Source organism: Micromys minutus (assembly GCF_963924665.1).
Source record: "Micromys minutus genome assembly, chromosome: 4".
Taxonomy (NCBI): domain Eukaryota; kingdom Metazoa; phylum Chordata; class Mammalia; order Rodentia; family Muridae; genus Micromys; species Micromys minutus.
In genome coordinates, this window is record NC_137973.1 from 475,876 (window position 1) to 497,499 (window position 21,624).

General features: G+C 37.8%; 1 pseudogene across 1 annotated transcript; it reads left to right on the top strand.

Annotated features, from left to right (window-relative positions):
* The first annotated feature begins 4,250 nt into the window (after nt 1–4,250).
* Nucleotides 4,251–10,881, top strand: LOC308419588 (la-related protein 4-like; annotated as a pseudogene). The gene is made up of 2 exons: nt 4,251–4,267; nt 9,291–10,881. The product of its transcript is annotated as a la-related protein 4-like (transcript).
* Nucleotides 10,882–21,624: the final 10,743 nt, after the last annotated feature.

Here is a 21,624-nt window from a genome sequence, read left to right on the forward strand (position 1 = left end):
GTTTATTAAGAAATCCTTTTTAAATCTTCATAAATTATAAATTTATCCACCTTTCCTTTCTAAATAATATGATTTTGAGTATATTAATTTTGAAAACCATCTATTATTCATTGTATATCAGAATGATAATATGGTTTCATAAATAAAAACTTAGACATCAGTTTTTAATAACTAATACCTTATACCATAATCCTGTCACAGATATCAGGTTTATAGGACACCAAAAATGAGAAAGTGAAGAAAGATTGAAAATTGTTTTGATGACTTTAAAACTTTTTTTGATTCAACATTTACTCAATGGAATGGAAGAGAAACATATTATAGGGGTTTAGTAAACCATATTTTAAAATATCAAGAGTAAATAACCAAAGTTCTTAAATAGATGGCATATATAAAATTAACTTATAAATTTTCTTTATCATAATAAATATAGCCATCCTTTCTTGTTTATCATTTTTATTACTCTGTATTTACATTTGAGATGTTAGCCCTTTCTCCCATCCCACTCCCATTCCCCTGCCCCTCCATTTGCTTTCACAGCTACATACGCAACTGGATCAATAGGTCTCTCAATATGTGCTCAAAGGTTGGTATTTTAGTCCATGGGAGTTTTGGAGTGATTGGTTGGTTGATTTCAACCTCTTTCAGCTCTGTTATTCCTTTCTTTAGCACCCTCATTGGGGCCCCCACTGTTCAGTCTGAAGGCTGTCTGCAGGCATGCTCAGCTGTATCTTTATGACTCTGACATAGTTCCAGGAGGCATCTGTATTATGTTCCTGCCAGTATTTACTTCTTCTCATCAGCTATAGTGCTTGGATTTGGTGGCTGCATATGTGGTGGATCACTTGCTAAAGCAGCTTCTGAATGATGTTTTCTTCAACCCCTGTTCCTCTATTTGACCTTGCATTTCCTCTCAAGAATATTTTGTTCTCACTTCTTAGAAGGACTGAGGCATTCCCATTTTGGACATCCTTCTTTTTGAGCTTCATAATATCTGCGAATTATTTCTTGGGTATTCAGAGCTTTCATGGGTTAGTATTTGCTTATCAGTGAGTGCATACCATTTGTGTTCTTTTATGACTGGGTTACCTTACTCAGAATAATAGTCTTTAGTTCCATCTATTTTCCTAAGAATTTCATGAAGTAATTTTTTTTTCTAATAGCAGAGTAGTACTCCATTGTATAAATGTACCACACGTTTTGTATCTATTTTTCTGTTGAAGGACAACTGGGTTTTTTTTTTTTCCAGATTCTGCCTATTAAAAATAAGGCTGCTATAAACATGGTGGAGTATGTGCGCTTGTTATATGTTGGAGCATCTTTGGCGTATATGCCCAGGAGTGAAATAGCTGGGTTTTCAGGTAGTACTATCGTCAATTTTCTAAGGAACCATCAGACTGATTTCCAGAGTGACTGTACCAGTTTAATACCCCATGAACAATGGAGGAACATTCCTCTTTCTCCACATCCTCACCAGAATCTGCTATCATCTGAGTTTTTGGTCTTAGCCATTCTGACTGGTGTGAGGTAGAATCTCAGGGTTGTTTTCATTTGCATTTCCCTGAAGACTATGGTTGTTGAACATTTTTATGTGTTTCTTAGCCATTCCATATTCCTCAGTTGAGAATTCTTTGTTTATCTCTGTACCCACATTTTTAATAGGATTCTTTGATTCTCTAGAGTCTAGCTTTTTGAGTTCTTTTTATATATAGGATACTAGCCCTCTATCAGTGTAGAATTGATAAAAATATTATTCCAATGTGTTGGCTGCTATTTTATCTTCTTGATGGTGTCTTTAGCCTTACAGAAGCTTTGTAGTTTCATGAGGTCCCATTTGTCTATTCTTGATCTTAGAGCATAAACCATTGGTGCTCTGTTCAGAAAATTTTCCCCTGTGTCTATGTGTTCTAAGCTCTTCCCCACTTTCTATTTTAATAGGTTCAGTGTACTTTTTTTTGTGGAGGTCTTTGTTCCACTTGAACTTGAGCTTTGTACAAGGAGATAAGAAAGCTATCTTTTCTAATGTTGTTACCCATCATTTTTACAGCTTTTTATTTCGGCAAACAGCAGATAATTTGAATAAGACATCCCTAAAGCTCAGTAGCAAGCCACCACCCCACACTTTCTAAAACAGTATAGATATATCTACAGCCATCCCAAAGGAAGTGGTGATCCATACTTTTAGTCTAATTAAAATGCAGAGCTGATTGTGAGGTACTTCCTGTCTTTCCAAATAATTCTATAGAGTCTAGGAGTTTTGGAAAGCTTTTGTTTGGATAAAAAACAAAATGCACCTTTATGGATAACATTTTCCTTGAGGATTCAGAGTAATGATTTTTTAAATTATTTCATTTATTTAAATTCCAGCCATTGCCTCCCCTGCAGTCCCACCCTTCTACAAATCCTTGACCCATTCTTTCTTCTCCTTGCCTTTGAGAAGTTGCTCTTCCCAACTAGTCATCTAGTTTCCCTCAGACCTCCAGTCTCTAGAAGATTAGGTATATCTCCCATTGAGACTAGACCCTAGACCAGGCAATCTGCTATAAATGTACTTGGGACAAAAGCATCTCAGGCCCCTTTTATTCTGCCTGGTTGGTGGCTGGGCCTCTGGGAGCTCCCTGGGGTCCAGGATAGTTGAAACTGCTGGTCTTTCTGTGGGGTAAGCCTCTTCACAGGTTTTTCAGTCATTTCCCTAATTCAACCATAAAGGTCTCTGACTTTAGTCCAATGGTTGGGTGTAAGTATTTGCATCTATCTCAGTCAGCTGCTAAAAGGCCTCTCAGAGGATAGCCATGCTAGCCTCCTGTCTGTAAGCACAGCAGTAATAGTGTCAGACCTTGGTGTTCTCCATGATATGAATCCCAAGTTGGGCGAGTCACTAGACCTTCTTCTCTCAGTATCTTCTCCATTTTATTTCTGCATTTCTTTTAGACAGGAAAAATTCTGAGTCAGAAATTTTGATTGTGGGTTGCAAACCTTGTCTTTCCACTTGAGGCCCTATTTATCTATCAAGTTCCCTCTCTCCACTATTGGGCTTTGGGTTAAGGTCACCCCCCCACTTAATCCTGAGAGTCTCTCACCTCTAGGTCTCTGGGACTTTCTAGAGGGTCCTGCCACTTCCCACCCCCAGAGGCTGCATATTTCCATTAATTCTTCTGTTCTTCTAGGCTTCTCTCCTTTCCCTCCCTAACCCCATACCTGATCTTGTTCCCCTTTAACTTATCGCTCCCCTCTCCTACCGACGTCTTTCCCTCACTCTGCTTCTCGAGATTATTTTGTTTCCCCTTTTAAATGAGTTTGAAGCAATCTCATTTGAGCCTTCTTGCTTATTAAACTTTTTACAATCGATGGGATATATCTTAGGTATTCTGTAATTCTTGGCTATTATTCACTTATCAATAGCTACATACCATATATGTGCTTTTGGCTGTGGGTTAACTCACTCACAATGATATTTTCTGGTCTCATCCATTTTCCTGGAAATTTTATGTCTTCATTTTAATTTTGTCCTATTAACAGTATCCTTTGCCTTACAATTTTATTTGAAATTTCATGAGGTTCCATTCATTTATTGTTGATCTTAGAGCCTGAGCTAGTTTCCTCAAAATCAGGAATCTTCACACTGCCATAAGTAGGACATTGCCCCTTGGGGCACTGGCCATGCCCCCAAGTGATTCCTCCTCAGGAGTGTGTGACATAAACTGCAGCCCAGATCAGCCATGCCCCAAACCATCTCCCACAAGTAGATGTGGCCACAGGTCACATAAGCTCCAGGCAGAATCCGTACCACCACCAGATATGTAGGCAAGCCCTTCCCAAGCCCTCAGGCAAAGCCAATAAGAAGTACTGGAAGAACCATTTCAAAACTGCATATATGGGGATTTTTGCAGGAGGGTCAATATATATATATATATAAGAATCATTCCACCACCTGAAAGACTTTGTTCTAAGACCTGATAACACATCTAATTTGGAAGAGATTTCTTATCCCAAAGGTTTTTGGATCCTGGACTGAAGCCTCTTGCTGGCTTATTTCAGCCTGGCCTGGAGCCCTGTGGCAGCAGCAGAAACATGGGGCAGCCAAGCCCAGCAGTGGAGGCAGCCAAATTGATTTTTCTCTCTGTTTACCTTAGCTCAATTTTCCTGCTGAGACCAGCAGTGGAAGCAGCAAAACCAGTTTTCTGAACCCAGCAGTGAAGTAGGCAAAATAGTTTTTCCCTTTTCATTTGTCAGAGCTCACATGTGCCATGATGACCCAGCAGCAGAGGTGACAGAATCTGCTCCAATCTTAGCTAGAGAGCTCTGAGGGATTTCTGGCTCCAGGCCCCACTAAGATCAAAGCAAGATAGAAAGTCTCATTCTCAATATCCATTTTTAATGCATTGCTTGATGTCTCAGCTACAGCAACAAAAGAATAAAGGAACATAACTAATAAGTCAGAGCATCCCTATTTTCAGACAGTATAATTCCATACATAAGAAACTTGAACTACCCTACAAAACACTTTTCTTGAATTGGTAAGGAACGCAAAGCTAACACACAAAAATCAGTAGCCTTTCTACATACAAAAATTGAAACAAAAATCAGAAAGACAATTTATTCAAAACAGCCAGAAAAATATAACATACAGAAGAATAAAACTAAGGAAACGAAACATATACTACACTGAAATATGTGATCCACCAATGGAAGAAACTGAGGAAGACAGCAGAAGATGGAGATACTTTCTGTGCTCATAGATTGAAAGAACCAATCTTGTGAAAATGGCTGCCCTACCAAAAGCAATGCAATAAAATCTAAATTAATTAAATAAGCCAGAGGGAATGGCTAACCAATGACTGCCACATCTCATGTAAGAGAGCCAACCCCAGACACTGTTAATAATACTCTTCTATGCTTGCATACAGAAACATAGTATAACTGTCTCCTGAGAGGTTTCAACCATCAGAGGAAGAAAATAAATGCAGAGAACCATACTCATACATCAGGATGAACTCAAAAAGCCATGTGTAAAGATTGAAGGAAACATATGGGTCAAATACCATACAAAGAACAATAGAGTCAACTAACCTGGGCCCAAAGGGACTCACAGAGACTGACCCACCAACCAAAGATCGCGGAGTGGCTAGACTTAGGCCCCCTACATATTTGTAGCAGATGTGAAACTTGTTCTTCATGTGTATCTCCTAATAATTGAAATGGAGGCTGTCTCTGACTCTCCTGTCCACCATTGAATTCTATTCCCCTACCTGGACAGCCTAGACAGGCCTTAGTGGGAGAGGATGTACTTAGTCCAGCTGGAATGAGATGTTTTATGATGGAGTGTTATTGGAGTGGGGATGAAGGATTTTCCTGTAGGTTGATGTTAAAATGGTACATGATTGGACAGTGGAAAGTTGGGTGGGGAAAAGACTAGGAAAATGGAAGAAGAGGGATTAAGCTGACATTTGGGTGGAGACAAGGTGAAAGCAGAGATGTATGTTTCTCTTGGTGAATCTTTAGATTGATAAGTTTGTTATGATTATTTCTAAGGGTTTCTATGGGTCAATTTATCTTACCTGAGTGAGCATCTTATATCTTTGTCAACAGGTTGTAAGGATTTTGTGTAGAGGGATTATGGATTGAGAATTTATTGTATAAACCTGTTTGATAAGTTAATGGTTGCAGAGTCATATTTATACTGGACAGTGATGAAAAGTGAGTAAAAACAACATGCAAGGCCACTGGAGTGAACCATGCCTGAGTTCTTTAAGAATACATGGAGCCACTAAGTAAGAGATACCCCACAATGCTATGTGGCCCCACAGATACCCATAGTAGCAAAAGATAAAAGGTTTCTACCTTTTAATACTTACTGCTAAATTCTCCTCTCAAGAGAACCAAAATGGGTTGTGGGGAAAAGTATCTGTAAGAACAAGAATAGGAGGAAATGAGAAAGGGTGGCTCTGATATGGTTATAAAGTGAATAAAATATAAATTATCGAGAAAAAATATTCTTTCTTTACAGACATAGGAAAACCAATCTCAAAATGTCATGGAGATGCTAGGAAATAAAAGTATTCAAAGGAACTTTACAAAAAAAAGAATATCTTGGAGATATCACCCCCATGTGCTTTTAAGTTATGCTACAGAACCATAGCAATAAAAGCACCACTGGTCCTAGCAGAAAACAGAACATCCGTGAATGAAATAGAAGACCCAGATAACTTCTGAACAACTACCTCATCTTTGACTAGGATGCCAAAAACCAACCAACCTAACAAACGATCAAACAAAAAAAAAAAAAAAAAAAAAAAAAAAAAAAAAAAAAAAAAAACTACACACATCATAGGTATAATTAGAAATACATGAAAAATATAAAGAATGAATGAAAATGTTACTTGAAGAAAAAGTAAATAAAAGGATGTGTGCGCAGTCAAAAGTTGTTCTATAGGGACCATCATGAGTTGACTGTATTAGTGTTATATTATATGCCCATTTTCTGCATTACTTATGTGAAAATTTTTTGCTACCATGTTGCAGCAGAGATAAAAATATGCTTTTAGTGTTGTAGAGCTGACTAGACCACAATGCACTGGCCTGGGGTTAAAGATGTTATGTCTCCAGAAAGCTAGCAGCCTGGCCTCAGAAAAAAAAGTTTAAAATCATTGATGTGATTTAATATGCCCGGTTTTAACATGGCCTTTCTTTTACAATTTACTATCATAAAATATAAATTAAGCAACATAAAATTGAACCTTTTATTAAGTATAGACCATATGACCAGAGTCATCGGAGCAGAAGTTAAAGAAATATAAAATAAATAATTAGCACGATACAGAGAAGTCTTTTCAGATAGTCTTCTTTCTGCTCCTTCCTCAAAAAATATTCCTATAGCTTTTCTTTATATATAACTTTGTTTGTTTAGTCATTGTTCGGATTCTCTTATTTTTTAAATCATTGATTGAGACTTTGTTATATGCATAAATTGGAGTATGTATATGTGTGCGTCTGTTTGTATGTGTGTATGTGACATATGCTTTGATGAGGTCCACCTCGCACTCCCTACACGACAGTTCCTATTTTAGCTCCCTTACCACTTTCCCATTCCTATTTAATGTCTTACCTTTTAAAATCTCTTTTTTTCTTACATCTTTATTTAAAGAACAGAGATACATGCGCAGATTTTTTAAAGCATTTTGGCAAGTTTTTTAGAGCTTTGATAGAATGCATTGAAATCCCACTAGTTACCATAGGCATAAAGTATGCATGGAACAGAATGTAAGATGGAAACAGTCAGTTTTCCTGGTGTGTATAGATTAAACATAATGATCTTTGAATATCAAAAATTACCACAAGGACTGAGGCTTTCATTTTTTTTTTTTTTTGGCCTTTGTTTATCTTTAACATCATATGGCCTGTGAGTTGTTTCTGGAGTATTCAGAGCTTTCTGGGGTTAGTATCCAATTATCAGTGACTGCATATTATGTCTGTTCTTTTGTGACTGGGTTACCTCACTCAGGATGATATTCTCTAGACGCATCCATTTTCCTATGAATTTCATAAGGTCATTGTTTCTAATAGCTGAGTAGTAATTCATTGTATAAATATACCACAAATTTTTTATTCATTTATCTACTGAAGGACATCTGGCTTCTTTCCAGCTTCTGGCTATTATAAATAGGGCTGCTATGAACATTTTAGTGCATGTGTCCTTATTTTATGTTAAAGCATCTCTGGGGTATATGCCCAGAAGTGGAATAACTGGGTCTTCATGTAGGACTATGTCCAATTTTCTGAGGAACCAGGAGACAGATTTCCAGAAGGGTTGCATGACTCTTTAGACATCTACTGGAAGATGAGAAGGCTCTCTGGGACCACACCCTTCCAGAAAAGTGATGCCTCTTTCCAAGTAGCAATCACTTTTCTGTAGATCATCAACTAAAGATTGGAAATTGTGACCTCTTGCTTCCTCAATTCATAAAACATTTCTGGTCTACTCTTTTACAAGTCTTGTACATGGACTCCTGTCAATTAATTGCTGTCAACTCATATGTACAACTTGTTATATCCAGAAAAGTGCTTTATTAAAGTCCTTCACACCTATATATTTCAATTTTTCTGTCCCTTGTTCTATGCATATCACTTTCTAGCACTATAAAAACTAGAAGTAGTGATGAAGCCTCCATGCCAATCAGTACCAACTTGGTTTCTTCACAATCTATGACTCAAATACATGTTCTCTTCAGCTGTAGGAACTTACCTCCATGTTTTGGAGTGAAATCAGGAAAAACAAACTCTTCTGTAATGTTTGGGGAGGTTTGGGGGCCCCAGAAACCAATGACCACAAAAAAGGTAACCCATTTCTGGCACTGGGTTTTGATAGTTGACATTGTTTAGAATAAGTGCTATTTTACATTGTAGGGTAACTTCTTTAACTTCTTGATTTATGGGTATGTATTTTAGGAAACTTGTAGAGTAGTATTTTTCCATTTGGCTTCTTTTTCAAAGGTCTTCAGGAATAGTTATCCTACCCCTTTTCAAATGTCCCATTTGCCTTGAAAAAGACTGTGGAAACCAAGGGAATGTAATAATGAGTGCTTATTAAGGCTTACTTTTCTATGTAAAAATTGGTATATAATAATAACCTAACTCAAACACATCTCTCCCTTTCATGTAGCCTACTGCCTTACTCTTAATTTTCCTTCTTTATCTAACAATGTTTGATAACATAAAGAATTTCCACTCTAACTGTAAAATAATATAGATCTCCCTGAATACAAGAATTCTCCACTTCCTTTGTTTCAGAAATTCTCTGCATACAGATGTCTGGGTAGTATTAGAGCCTATACCAAAAAAAAATGCACAAAATTTGTAACTTTAATTTTTTTCAAATCCTATTTTAATGATGGTTCTTAAATTCATTAACCTCCCTTGTAGCCCACCACTTACCAGAGGTAATGGAAAAGAAAAGATAAGGGGCAAGTGGACCTGTTTAGAAAGTTTTTTCTCAGTAACTTTCATCTGTGTTGCCTAGAAATTGGCAGTTCTAGTCATAGATTAGCAGCATCAACTTGATCAACTGAAAAATATTTCACTGATACACAAGGAGTCTACTTCAGTAGAGTCAAGATAGCAAACAGAATCCAGCAACAGTGGCACAACCTAGCAAAGATAGCCAGGCCTCAGTTTCAGCTCAACTAAGCAGAAAGGACATAGAGGGACACCAGAGTAGTTTCTCAGCTGAGCCTTTCTCAGGGAAGCGAGGATCAGTGAAGACCTGAGACCCACAAGCTTTGTACAATATTTAGATCTTCCCCTATGGTACAAGTTGATGAGAAGGAAGAAAAGGTCAGGCCAAACCATAAACATTTTATTGTGATTCTCAGAGAAATTCCTGACTCAACACTTGTAGAGAAAGTGAAAGCTTTGTTTAAAAATGAAAACTGCCCAAAGTGATAAGTTGTGAGTTTGCACACAATGGCAATGGGTATATAACTTTCCAGTCAGACACAGATTCACAGCAGGCTTTTAAATGCATAAGAGAAGGGGTTCAAACATTTCAGGGCAAGCCAACCATAGCAAGAATAAAAGGCATCAATACATCTTTTGCTAAGGATGGTTATTGGTCAATGGATTCTAGTATGCAAACTCAACCCATTCAGACTCCAGCCCAATATTCCTCAACAGTCTTTATGCAGCCAGTTTATAATCCTCATCAACAATACTCAGTGTATAGTATAGTGTCTTGGTCTCCAAGTCTTGCGCCTTACTTTTAAACATCACTGGCATTCTTCTCCAATGGTAGTTTTGTGAATGGTTTTAGTTCACTGGGATCTTATAAAACAAATGCTGCTGCTATGACTATGGGCAGACCATTCAAAGAAATTATGTGAAGCCTCATTTTAGGTCATATAGTGGTTCAGAACACTCAACAGAGGGATCTATGCCATTGGGGGATGGACAAAGGATCTTTCTTTCTAAACAGCATAACCCAACAGTAACATCAAGAACAAATTTATTTTTAACGGAGTCTTCTATTTGACAGATGGAATAAAATGGGGACTTCAGAAGAGGCAGGAGAAATCTCTTCAGAGGCTGAAGATGAGAAGATGACAGGACCCCAAGACTCCAGCTTGAAGCAACTGAAAGCAAAGGTTCCAACACCAAAGATTGACTTACTTGCTACAGAGTTTTCTGCTTTACCTGGAAATTATCAAAAATACCAGATGAATTGCTTTGAAGAATAGAATGCCTGATGTTGTTAAAGATGCCTGCAATGAGAACACAGCGAGAACCTGAGAATTAGTATTTCGGTGCCTGCAGAAGACAGACAGGCCGACGGCACTTCTGCGCCAAAACTCCCCATAAGTCTGTGTACAGCTGAGCTTCTTGCGTGGAGCACAACTCAGCAAGTTGAAAACTCAAATGGAGGATTCCGTCATTCCAAAGGATATTCTCAGTTCAGTGACAGTACCAGTGTCTTCTGCAACTACCCCAAAGCCATCAGTTGTAAATACTGCTTCACCTTGCAATAGTAACGTAAATACAACTATAGCTGTGGCCCTACAGGAACCTCGGAAGTTAATCTATGCTGAAATGTGCCAGAAGTCTTCTTAGGAGTCATCTCCAGTTCCTGTGCAGCCACTGAGCGAACTTCACTCCAATGTAGTGTCTCCCACCGGAAATGAAGAGAACAGAGCTCTTGAGAAACCTATTTAGAAGCCACCTGAGAAACAAGAAACAAGAGCTAGTAAGGATCATTCTGGCTTCTGACACAACACCATTCTCAGGGGAACAGCTGGAAAAATTAGGGACCAGGGACGCCAGTTCAACCATAGGGCTACACCTCAAAGAGTGACTCGTCCTAAAGGGAAAGAGCAATACATGGCACCCAGATAACTAAGAAAAAAACAAAACCATAACACAAACTACTCAGAAATCTTTAACTATACTTGAGCCTTTGTTGAACTATTTTGGAGGTGAGAACGTACCCAGGAAAGAAGTGAAGCATGCCCCTAAAAAATACAGATTTTCGAATTGTGAGTAGTAAGAGCTCAAAATTCATCTCTAAATGATTTTCAAATGCTGGAAGATTAAACACACACACACACACACACACACACACACACACACAATTTTTCTATTTTTGCTTTTGATTTTGATTTGCAGAGATTTTCATTTTCTGCCTGGAGTCAATTTTGAGGGTTCACATTTAGCTTGGAAGAGAAAACAAAACAACAACAACAAAAAAAAAAAAAAAGTATACATCCTCCAGTATAGGAGATGAGGGAGTGAGAGAAAATATCTTTTGAGGAAACATTTCTGTAAAAATTAGAAAACTTTTTTAATATATTTAAAGTTTGGCTTGAAGAATACTATTCTGACTAAATTGCCTTGTGTTGCAACATCACTGAGTGACTGGGAGTCTGTTGTGGGTCTGAGTGTGCACAAGTTATTTACAACCAAATATGTTGTCTTATTAGTAAATGATTTCAAAACTGAATGTAATACTTCAATAGATTTTTTTGTAGTCTGGAATTTAGGTTTTTTTTTTGTTTTGTTTTGTTTTGACATTACTAATGCTGCATTGTATAAACATGCTAGTCAGCTCTGATTGTGTGTGAATCTGTGGCCACCAATCAATTTGATGTTCCATGAAAAGGTGGAGATTAATCAAGGAAAAAATTAAAAATTCTATTTTAGACCTGAGTAATGGATAGATCAACTTAAGAGTTGAAAGGCTGAGTTTCACAGTACAATTTAGAACTCACACACTAAAAATAGCAAGTCAAGATTTTTTTTGAGATAAAGTGAAAAAGTGTTTGAAGAAAATAAAAATATAATTTCTCAATGAATAAAGTTGTGGTTGTCATACATTAAATAGCAAAAGTTACATGCTAGTATTTAGGAAACAGCTCAAACATGAAAAACCATTTTGAATGAATCTGTTTTAAGTTAGACCATTTTTATTGTTTTATGTAGGGTGGTGGTTTATTTTTCTCCTTAGGGATAGATTACAGTAGTAAGAATTGTCTCTTATATTAGTGTGTTACATATGTAAAAAATTGAAACTAAAATTGTGAACACTGGAAAGCACTATAGTGACATTAAACATTGTACTGATCTATTTAAAATGAGTGTCAATGGAAGCTAAACTATATTACTGTGAAACTCAGCCTTCCAACTCTTAAGTGTCAGAGGAATGTATTAGTGGATAATTCTTAAGAGCTTTAAAAACACTGCACTTGTGTGTAACCAAGAATTATTATTTCTTTGTAACTTATTCAGCTTGGCAAGAGCTGTTGATTTTATGGATTGGTAACATGGTATAATATATTTGCTTAGTTGGAAACAATTATTTCTACTTATCTTTTTAAAAATGTATATATCTGCTAAAAATGTAGTATAAAATTACCTGTACTAAAATTTTAAACCTTACATCCTTTTCAAAAAGTATTAGTAATTGTTGACTACATCTATTATAAAAGTGTTTATTCTGGGGTTGCATCAGGACTGGCAGCCAGCTCTGAGATTGTTTAGCTCCCAGAAGATCCGCTGGAGGTTTCACACTCCTGAGCCTAAGGGTAAGTCTACACTCTGTCTGCACTGACTATCCCAGGAGAGGCTGCCCAGAATTCTCAGGGTGCAGGTAGCAGTGCTGCCTGGGAACAGAAACTTCCATCCCAAGGCCAGAGGAAACCCAGTTGCATCAGGACTGGGTCATGCCATTGGAACTCACAGCCTACCCAGAGAGAGGAACATCCAGGAGCATTCTTCCTCCAGAGACCATGGGTCCATATACATACAGAGGAGACAAACTCCAGTCAGAAAAAACAAGATCACCTAGCATCACCAATAACAAGATGGCAAGAGGCAAGCACAAGAATCTAAGAAACAGAAACCAAGACAATGTGGCAACACCAAAAACCAGTTCTCCCAACGTGGCAAATAGTGGATATCCCAACTCACCAGAAAAACAAGATTTAGAGTAAAAATTATACTTTATATTGATGAAAGAGGTACTTGAGAAGCACATAATTAACACACTTAATGAAGAAACTCAAACAAACTAAAACCCTTAAAGAGGAAACACACACACACACACACACACACACACACACACACACACACACACACACAAAACCCCCCAAAAAAATCACTTAAAGAGTTGCAGAAGAGCACAGCCATAGAGGTGAAGGAAATGAAAACTGAAAGAGAAATAATGAAGAAATCACAAAAGAAGACAACACTAAAGTTGGAAAACCTAGGAAAGACATCAGGAGTCATAGAAACAAGCATCACCAACAGAAAACAAGAGATGGAAAAGAGAATCTCAGGGGCAGAAGATACTTTAGAAAACATTGGCACAGAGTTAGAGAATGCAATTATCAAAGGGCTCCTAACCCAAAACATTCAGGATATCCAGGACACAATGAGAAGTCCAAATGTAAAGATAAGAAGTGTGGAAGAGAGTGAAAACTCCCAAATAAAAAACCCAGTAAATTTCTCAAACCAAATTATAGAAGAAAACTTATCTACCCTAAAGAATGACATGAACATGAAAATAAAAGAAGCCTAAAAAACTATAAATAGATAAAACCAGAAAAAAATTCCATGAGCATGGGAGATCTTTCCATCTTCTGAGGTCTTCTTCAATTTCCTCTTTCGGAGGCTTGAAGTTATCATCCTGAGTGAGGTAACCCAGTCACAAAAGAAAACTCATGGTATGTACTCACTTATAAGTCAATACTAGCCACTCCCCCCCCCAATAAAAAAAGCTCAGAATACTCAATAATCCATCCATCCACAGAACTTATAAAGATCAAAAAGAGGGAAGACCAGAATGTGGATGCTTCAGTCCTACAAAACAGGGAAGGAAATACAAGGACAACTAGAGGAGCAGGAGATGAAGAAAAGCTCTACAGAGACTAACCCACCTAGAGAACTACCACATATGCAGCCACCAAACCCAAGCACTATTACTGATGCCAAGAAGTGTTTACTGGCTGGAACCAGACATGGATGTCTCCTCAGAGATTCTCCCAGTGTCATACAGATACAGATGAGGATGCTTGCAGCTAAACATCAGACTGAACACGTGGACCCCAATGTAAAAGCTAGGGAAGGGACTGAAACAACTGAAATATTTGCACCCTTATGGGAAAAACATCATCATCAGCCAAGGCTCTGAGGTGGAGAGGGTGATTGAGAGAGGGAGCACATACATGGAAACTGGTTGAGGGGGAGGAGAGAGAGGAGTGGGGGAAAGCATATAACACTTAAAATGTAAATACAAAGAATATCCAATAAAATTTTAAAAAGAAAAAAAAAATTCCTCCCAACACATAATATTCAAAACAACAAATATTCAAAACAAAGAAAGATTACTAGAAGCAGTAAGGGAAAAAGATAAAGACAGACTGATCAGAATTTCTCCAGACATTTCAATAGAGACAATAAAACCTAGAAGACACTGGATGATATCATATAGATCCTAAGAAAACATAAATGCCAGCCCAGTTTATTATAATCCGGAAAGCACCCAACTACCATAGATGGAGACACAAAAATATTCCATTACAAAACAAAATTTACACAATATCTGTACACAAATATTGTCCTACAATGGATAATACATGGAAAACTCCACCACAAAGAGGAAAACATCACTCTAGGACAAGAAAGAAATTTAGCACGCCTTCATAATAAAAGTCCTGGGGGAAATTAGTGATCTAAAAAACATACTTAACCACGAATAAAGGCAATTTACAGCAAGGTTATAGCCAATATTAAATAAGTGAAGGGAAACTTAAACCACTTATACTATTATCGGGAAGAAGGCAAAGCTATATCTATTCAATATAATATCTGAAACTTTAGCTTAAACAATAAGAATACTGAAAGATAAAAAAGGAATACAAACTGAAAAAGAAGAAATCAAAGTACATCTATTTGCAGATGATATGATGATATTCATATGTGACCTCAGACTTCTACCAAAATCTCAGGACAGCTGAAATAATGCTGTACAATAAAATAACATCTGGGGAATATCACCATTTCTACTGTAGACTGGTAGTAATGAAAACTGCATTATATTGGCGTAAAAACAGATATATTGAGCAAAGTAAGAAAGTTGAACAGCAAGACATAAACTCACACACCTTTGGAAACCTGTTTTTTTTTTATTTAAAAAGCTAGAAATATATATGTAAAAAGAAAGAAAGATGTTTTCTTCAACAAATGCTGCTGTTCTAACTGGATATCAGCATGTAGAAGAATGCAAATAAATCTGTATCTATTACCTTGCAAAAAACTCAACTCCAAGTAGATCAAAGACTTCAACATAAAACCAAAAACACTAAATCTTATAGAAAAGGAAATAAGGAATATTTTTGAATACAATGGCATAGGGGACAACTTCCTGAACAGAACACCAATGGCATAAACAACGAGATAAAAAATGAGTTAATGGGACCTCATGAAACCAAGAAGATTCTGTAAGGCAAAGAACACTGTCAACAGGATAAAATGGCAGTCCACAAAATTGGTAAAGATTTTCTTCAGCATCACAACTGACAGAAGTCCAGTATCCCAAATATATAAAGAACTCAAGAAGCTAGATATCAACAAGCTAAATAATTAAAATATAGGATACAGATCAATAGACCAAATTCTCTATAGAGACATCTCAAATTGCCAAGAAACCATAAGAGAAATGTTCAACATTCCTATCCATGAGGGTAATGCAAATCAAAACAACTTTCAGATTTTATCTTATACTAGTTGAAATGGCTAAAATCTAAAACATAAGTGACAGCTCATGCATGTGAGGATGTGTAGAAGTGGGAACACCCCTCCCTCTTGTTAGGATGCAAACAGATATAGCCACTTTGGAAGTCAATATATCAGTGTCTCAGAATATTGAATATCAAACTCAAGACTCAGTTATATCACTCCTGGGCATATACCCAAAGGATGCTCTACTGTATCACAAGGAAAAATGTTAATATCAGCTTTATCCATAATGGCCAGAAACTGGAAACAACTTAGCAGTCTGTCAACTAAAGATGGACTAGAGAAAATATGGTACTTTTACACAATGGATTATTACTCATCTGTTAAGAAAAAAAATATCATGAAGTTTCCAGGCAAATGAAAGGAACTGAAAAATATGCTAGATCAGGTAACCCAGACCATAAAGACAAACATGGCACATGCTCAATTATAAGGATATTAACTGTAAAATAAAAGACAATCATTCTACAGCCTACAGACCCATAGAGGCTAAGTAACAAGGAAGGATGGCTAAAGAGGTGATGTAAGGATCTCTTTGAAGAGAGAAGCAATATATCTTGTCTGTGGACTGGGAGAAGGTCGGGCTGGGAGCTGGGTGGAGACGGAGAAAGTACTGGGAGAAACTATTAGAGTTGGAGGATATTTCAGGGGCAAGGTAGTAACATAGTGACATGAAAAGTCTTTGAAATCTATGAGATAAATTGTAAAAAAGATTCTGGCACTAGCTATCTTCTATAACCAGGAAAAACCTTAATGTAGGGATTAGAAAACCAACCCAACCACAATACGTTTGGCCTACAGATTTTTTTTCCTACATAGTGTTCTGGGTCTGGAGTTTAGGAGACTAACTAATCATCAAATAGACAACAGGACCTTTAACCTGCATCTGATTGGAGCAAATGTAGAGTCCCATGACCAAACATTAGACAAATCCCTGGAGTCCTGTATAGGCAGCAAAAGAAGGATTGGAGGAACCAGAGGGGTCAGAGACATGACAAGGACACAAGACACAGAACATAGAATCACTCACCAGGATTCACTGGGGCTCACAAAGATGATCTACCCTGGGTCTCCTTTGTATATATTATGGCTGAGTTGTTACTGTAGGAAACTTACTAGTGGGATGAGGGGCTGCCCCTAACTTTTCTTCTTACTTGATGGTACTCTTCTCCTTTGGGTTTGCCTTGTCCAACCTTAATATAATGGTCTGTGGTTGATCTTACTGTAGCTTCAGATGCGGTGGTTTTGATGTCCCTGGGAGGCCTCCACTTTTCTGAGGAGAGGCAAATTTAGATTGGATCTTGGAGAGAATGAGATCATGGGGAGAGAATGGGTTGGGGAGACAAGTAGGAAGCCAAATGCGAACGCCATTACAAGATGGTGCTGGCTCTCTCTCGGTTTGAGGTAAACAACTCCATATATAGTAATGCCCCTGTCAGCTAAGGCACTGCACCCTGCTCGTGCACAGTACATAACCTAACTCTGTCCCGAGGCCTCCAGTGTCAGCAGACCGATGACAACCAATCACGGCAAGCTCGTATGCGCTTCTCCCTATATAAGCGGACAGCTAGGGTAGTTTGGGGCCTCTCGCTTCCTGCTCTCCCCTTCAACCAAGAGGCTCCCACAATAAAGCGTGATCTGAGAAGAATCCTCTGGTGGTGGCCGTCTTTCCTCGCTGGTCGAAGAGCGTGCTGCAGACACCTAACTTGAAACATTTATTTCTTGCCATTTGAGAGCCTGAGTAATGCATCAAGATGTTATATGACAGCACTTTAGACATATATTCAAAAATCACACAATTTTTATGTAGGTGGAGTTTTCTGAGGTTTCATACCATTCAAACTGGGTGCTGAGAGCTGAACTTAGCTACTGTGCAGAAACAACATGTACTGTTAACAAATCCATCTCTCTACACCTTGATACTGACTTTCTACCAGCTCCAGTCCTTCCCAACACTAAGTATTGGAAGTTTCTGAGCCAAATTGACTGAGAAAGATAAACTTTTTGACTGTTCATTTCTTTATTTGTACAGCCTCTTATTGAAAGGATTTGCAGCTTGTTAGCAAATCTATTACTACTGATAAGCCTGTAGTAACTAATTATTCTCATCCTAAAAGCTCACTTTACATTAGGATTTGCCACTGTGTAGCTGTACAAAGAGAACAGTGTAAAATGACATAGGCTAACAAATCTGTTCTTTTCACTACCCCAGAATACCCCAGATATCATGTGCTTTGTTTATTTTTCTCTCACTGTCCTTTCATCCTTTGTATGAAACAATTTAGACATTGGTGGGAACTCTCTGAAGATCCCCCAGAACTGATTATGAATTAAATGTGGTAAAGGGTTGAGCATGGAAATGTCACATGGGGCCTATGATATAAAGCAGGGATCAGCATCACATGCAAAAGGCAATCTACCTATTGCTGAGAATTTCTGTCACTCCCTGTATATGTGATAAAACATTGACCAAAAACATCTTAGGAAATAGGGTTCATTTCATCTTACAGGTTATAAGTCACCATAAAGAAGTCTGAATAGTTTCAAGAAGGGTACATGCAGATATTTTCTTTTGTACTGTAGGTATGTTGTATTATGTATGGTTATTTAAAATATAGTTGAAATATAACATTTTTATTAGTTTTAAATGCAATGCTAAAAATAATTGTTAAAACTTAAGTGTAACCAGTCTTTTGGAATGCTTTTATATTGAGAATTAGTGTATATTCTATGACCCAAAAGGGCCTATCATAAAGATTTTCTACTTATACTTGTATGTTTTGAGTAATTTTATTTCCTCATTCCATATGTGTCTAGTTTCTTTGATGTGTACTATCACAAACTCATGGGATATCAAGAACACCATATAAAATATGAGTGAGGCCACCCATATCGGCAGCTCATAGATGCTGAGCAACTGCGATTGGGAGCAGAAAACTAGAACTTCTGTTTCCACTCGGGGGCGACTTCCAGTCGCAGAGCAGAGCCTGGCCTACCTGCCACCCAGATCGGAGGCTCATAGAGGCTGAGCAACTGCGATTGGGAACAGAAAATTAGAACTTCTGTTTCCACCCTGAGGTGACTTCCAGACGCAGAGCAGAGCCTGGCCTACCTGCCACATGGAACAGCGGCTCATAGAGGCTGAGCAACTGGTGAGTGGGAGAACTAGACCACAGGGGAGCAGAAAGATCTCTGTGGAGTACACAAGGAAAGTGCACCCCCTGCCTTGCCCTGCCCTGCCTTGCCTGATCCAGCAAACAGAAACAGAACATTGGAACTTCTGCTCACACCTGACGACTTTGAGGCATAAAAAAGGGCTCGACCCATCTGACACCTCAACCAGTGGAGAACCAGGGTCACAGACCAGATACAAGGGAAAGGTAAGAACATATCACTGACAACAAAATGGCAAGAGCAAAGAGAAAGAGTATATCCCAAGGGAACCAAGACAATCTAGCAACAGCAGAGCCCAGCTCTCCCATAACAGCAAACATCGGAACTCCAAACACTCCAGAAAAAGACGACACAGACCTGAAATTATGCCTCAAGACACTGATAGAGTTACTTAAACAAGAAAGGGAGGAAAAGCAAAAAGATTCAGAAGCTTTTAAAGAAGAAACAAGAAAAACACTCAAAGAATTCAAAGAACGAGAGGAAAACAGAACCAAAGGAATAAAGGAATGGAAGAGGGAAATTAAAACAGAGATTGACACAATAAAGAAAACACTAAAAGAGATAACCCTAGAGTCAGAACACCAAAATAAGAAATCAGAAGTCACAAAAGCAAGCATTTCCAATAGATTACAAAAGATCAAAAAGAGAATCTCTGGGGCAGAAGACAACATTGCAAACATAGACAAAACAGCCAGAGAAGACGCAAAAAACAAAAAGGTCTTAACACAAAATATCCAGGAATCCAAGACACAATGAGAAGACCGAACCTAAGGATAATAGGAATAGAAGAGGGAGAAGAGTATCAACTAAGGGGCACAGTAAATATCTTCAACAAAATCATAGAAGAAAACTTCCCTACCCTCAAGAATGAGATGACCACAAGCATAAAAGAAGCCTTCAGAACTCCAAATAGGTTGGACCAGAAAAGAAATACCTCCCGACACATAATAGTAAAAACATCAAGTGCCCAAAGTAAAGAAAGAATACTAAAAGCAGTAAGGGAAAAAGGTCAGGTAACATATAAAGGCAGACCAATCAGACTCACACCCGATTTCTCAACAGAGACTATGAAAGCTAGAAGAGTCTGGACAGACATCATGCACTTCTTAAGAGAGTACAAGTGCCAGCCCAAGCTGCTATACCCAGCAAAACTATCAATCACCATTGATGGAGAGACGAAGATATTTCAAGACAAATCAAAATTCACACAATATCTGACAACAAACCAAGCACTACAACGAATTATAGGTAGAAAACCCAATATAATGAGGGAAAATACAGCCTAGTAAGAACAAGAAAACTCCTAAACAAGAAAACTAAAAGAAGAAAAAACCACAGACACAACTCAACCCGAAAAAGCAATAATGGCAGGAAACAGAAACAACTATTCCCTGATATCTATAAACATAAATGGTCTCAACTCCCCAATAAAGAGACATAGACTATCAGAATGGATACATAAACAAAATCCAGCCTTTTGCTGCATACAGGAAACTCATCTCAGAGACAAAGACAGACACTATCTCAGAGTAAAAGGGTGGGAAAAAAACATGCAAGCAAACAGCTCCAAGAAGAAAGCTGGAGTGGCTATTCTAATATCTAATAAAGTAAATTTCCAACCAAAAGTTATCAAAATAGATAAGGAAGGACACTTTTTACTCATTACCGGGGAAATCTGTCAGGAAGAACTCTCAATCATTAACTTATATGCTCCAAATAAAAAATCACCCACATTCATAAAAGAAACCCTACTAAAGCTCAAAAAATACATTTCACCCTACACAATAATAGTGGGAGACTTTAATACCCCACTGTCACCAATGGACAGATCAGGGAAACAGAAACTGAACAAGGACACTGCAAAACTAGCAGAGACTTTGAACCAACTAGAATTAATAGATATATACAGAGCATACTATCCCAAAGTAAAAGAATACACCTTCTTCTCACCACCCCATGGCACCTTCTCGAAAATTGACCACATAATTGGACACAGAACGAGCCTCCATCGATATAAGAAGATTAAAATACTCCCATGCATCCTCTCAGATCACCATGGTCTACGGCTGGTCTTTAACAACAACAAAGACAACAAAATGCCCACATACACATGAAAACTAAACAACGCTCTGTTAAAGGATAGCAGGGTCAAAGAAGAAATAAAGAAAGAAATTAAGGATTTTCTAGAATTCAATGAAAACGAAAACACAACATACCCAAACCTATGGGATGCAATGAAAGCAGTATTGAGAGGAAAACTCATAGCCCTAAGTGCTTCAAAAAGAAACTGGAGAGAGCTCACATCAGCAACCTGACAGCACAGCTAAAAGCCCTAGAACAAAAAAAAAGCAGATATACCCAAAAAGAATAGACGGCAAGAAATAATCAAAATTAGGGCAGAAATAGACCAAATAGAAACAAAAAGAACCATTAAAAAAAATCAACAAAACCAAGAGTTGGTTCTATGAGAAAATCAACAAGATTTATAAACCCCTAGCCAGACTAACTAGAGGGCAAAGAGAGAGTATCCAAATTAACAAAATCATAAAGGAAAGTGGGGACATAACAACTGAAACTGAGGAAATTCAAGAAATCATCAGATCCTACTACAAAAACTTATACTCCACAAAATTGGAAAATCTGGAGGAAATGGATGAATTCCTAGACAGA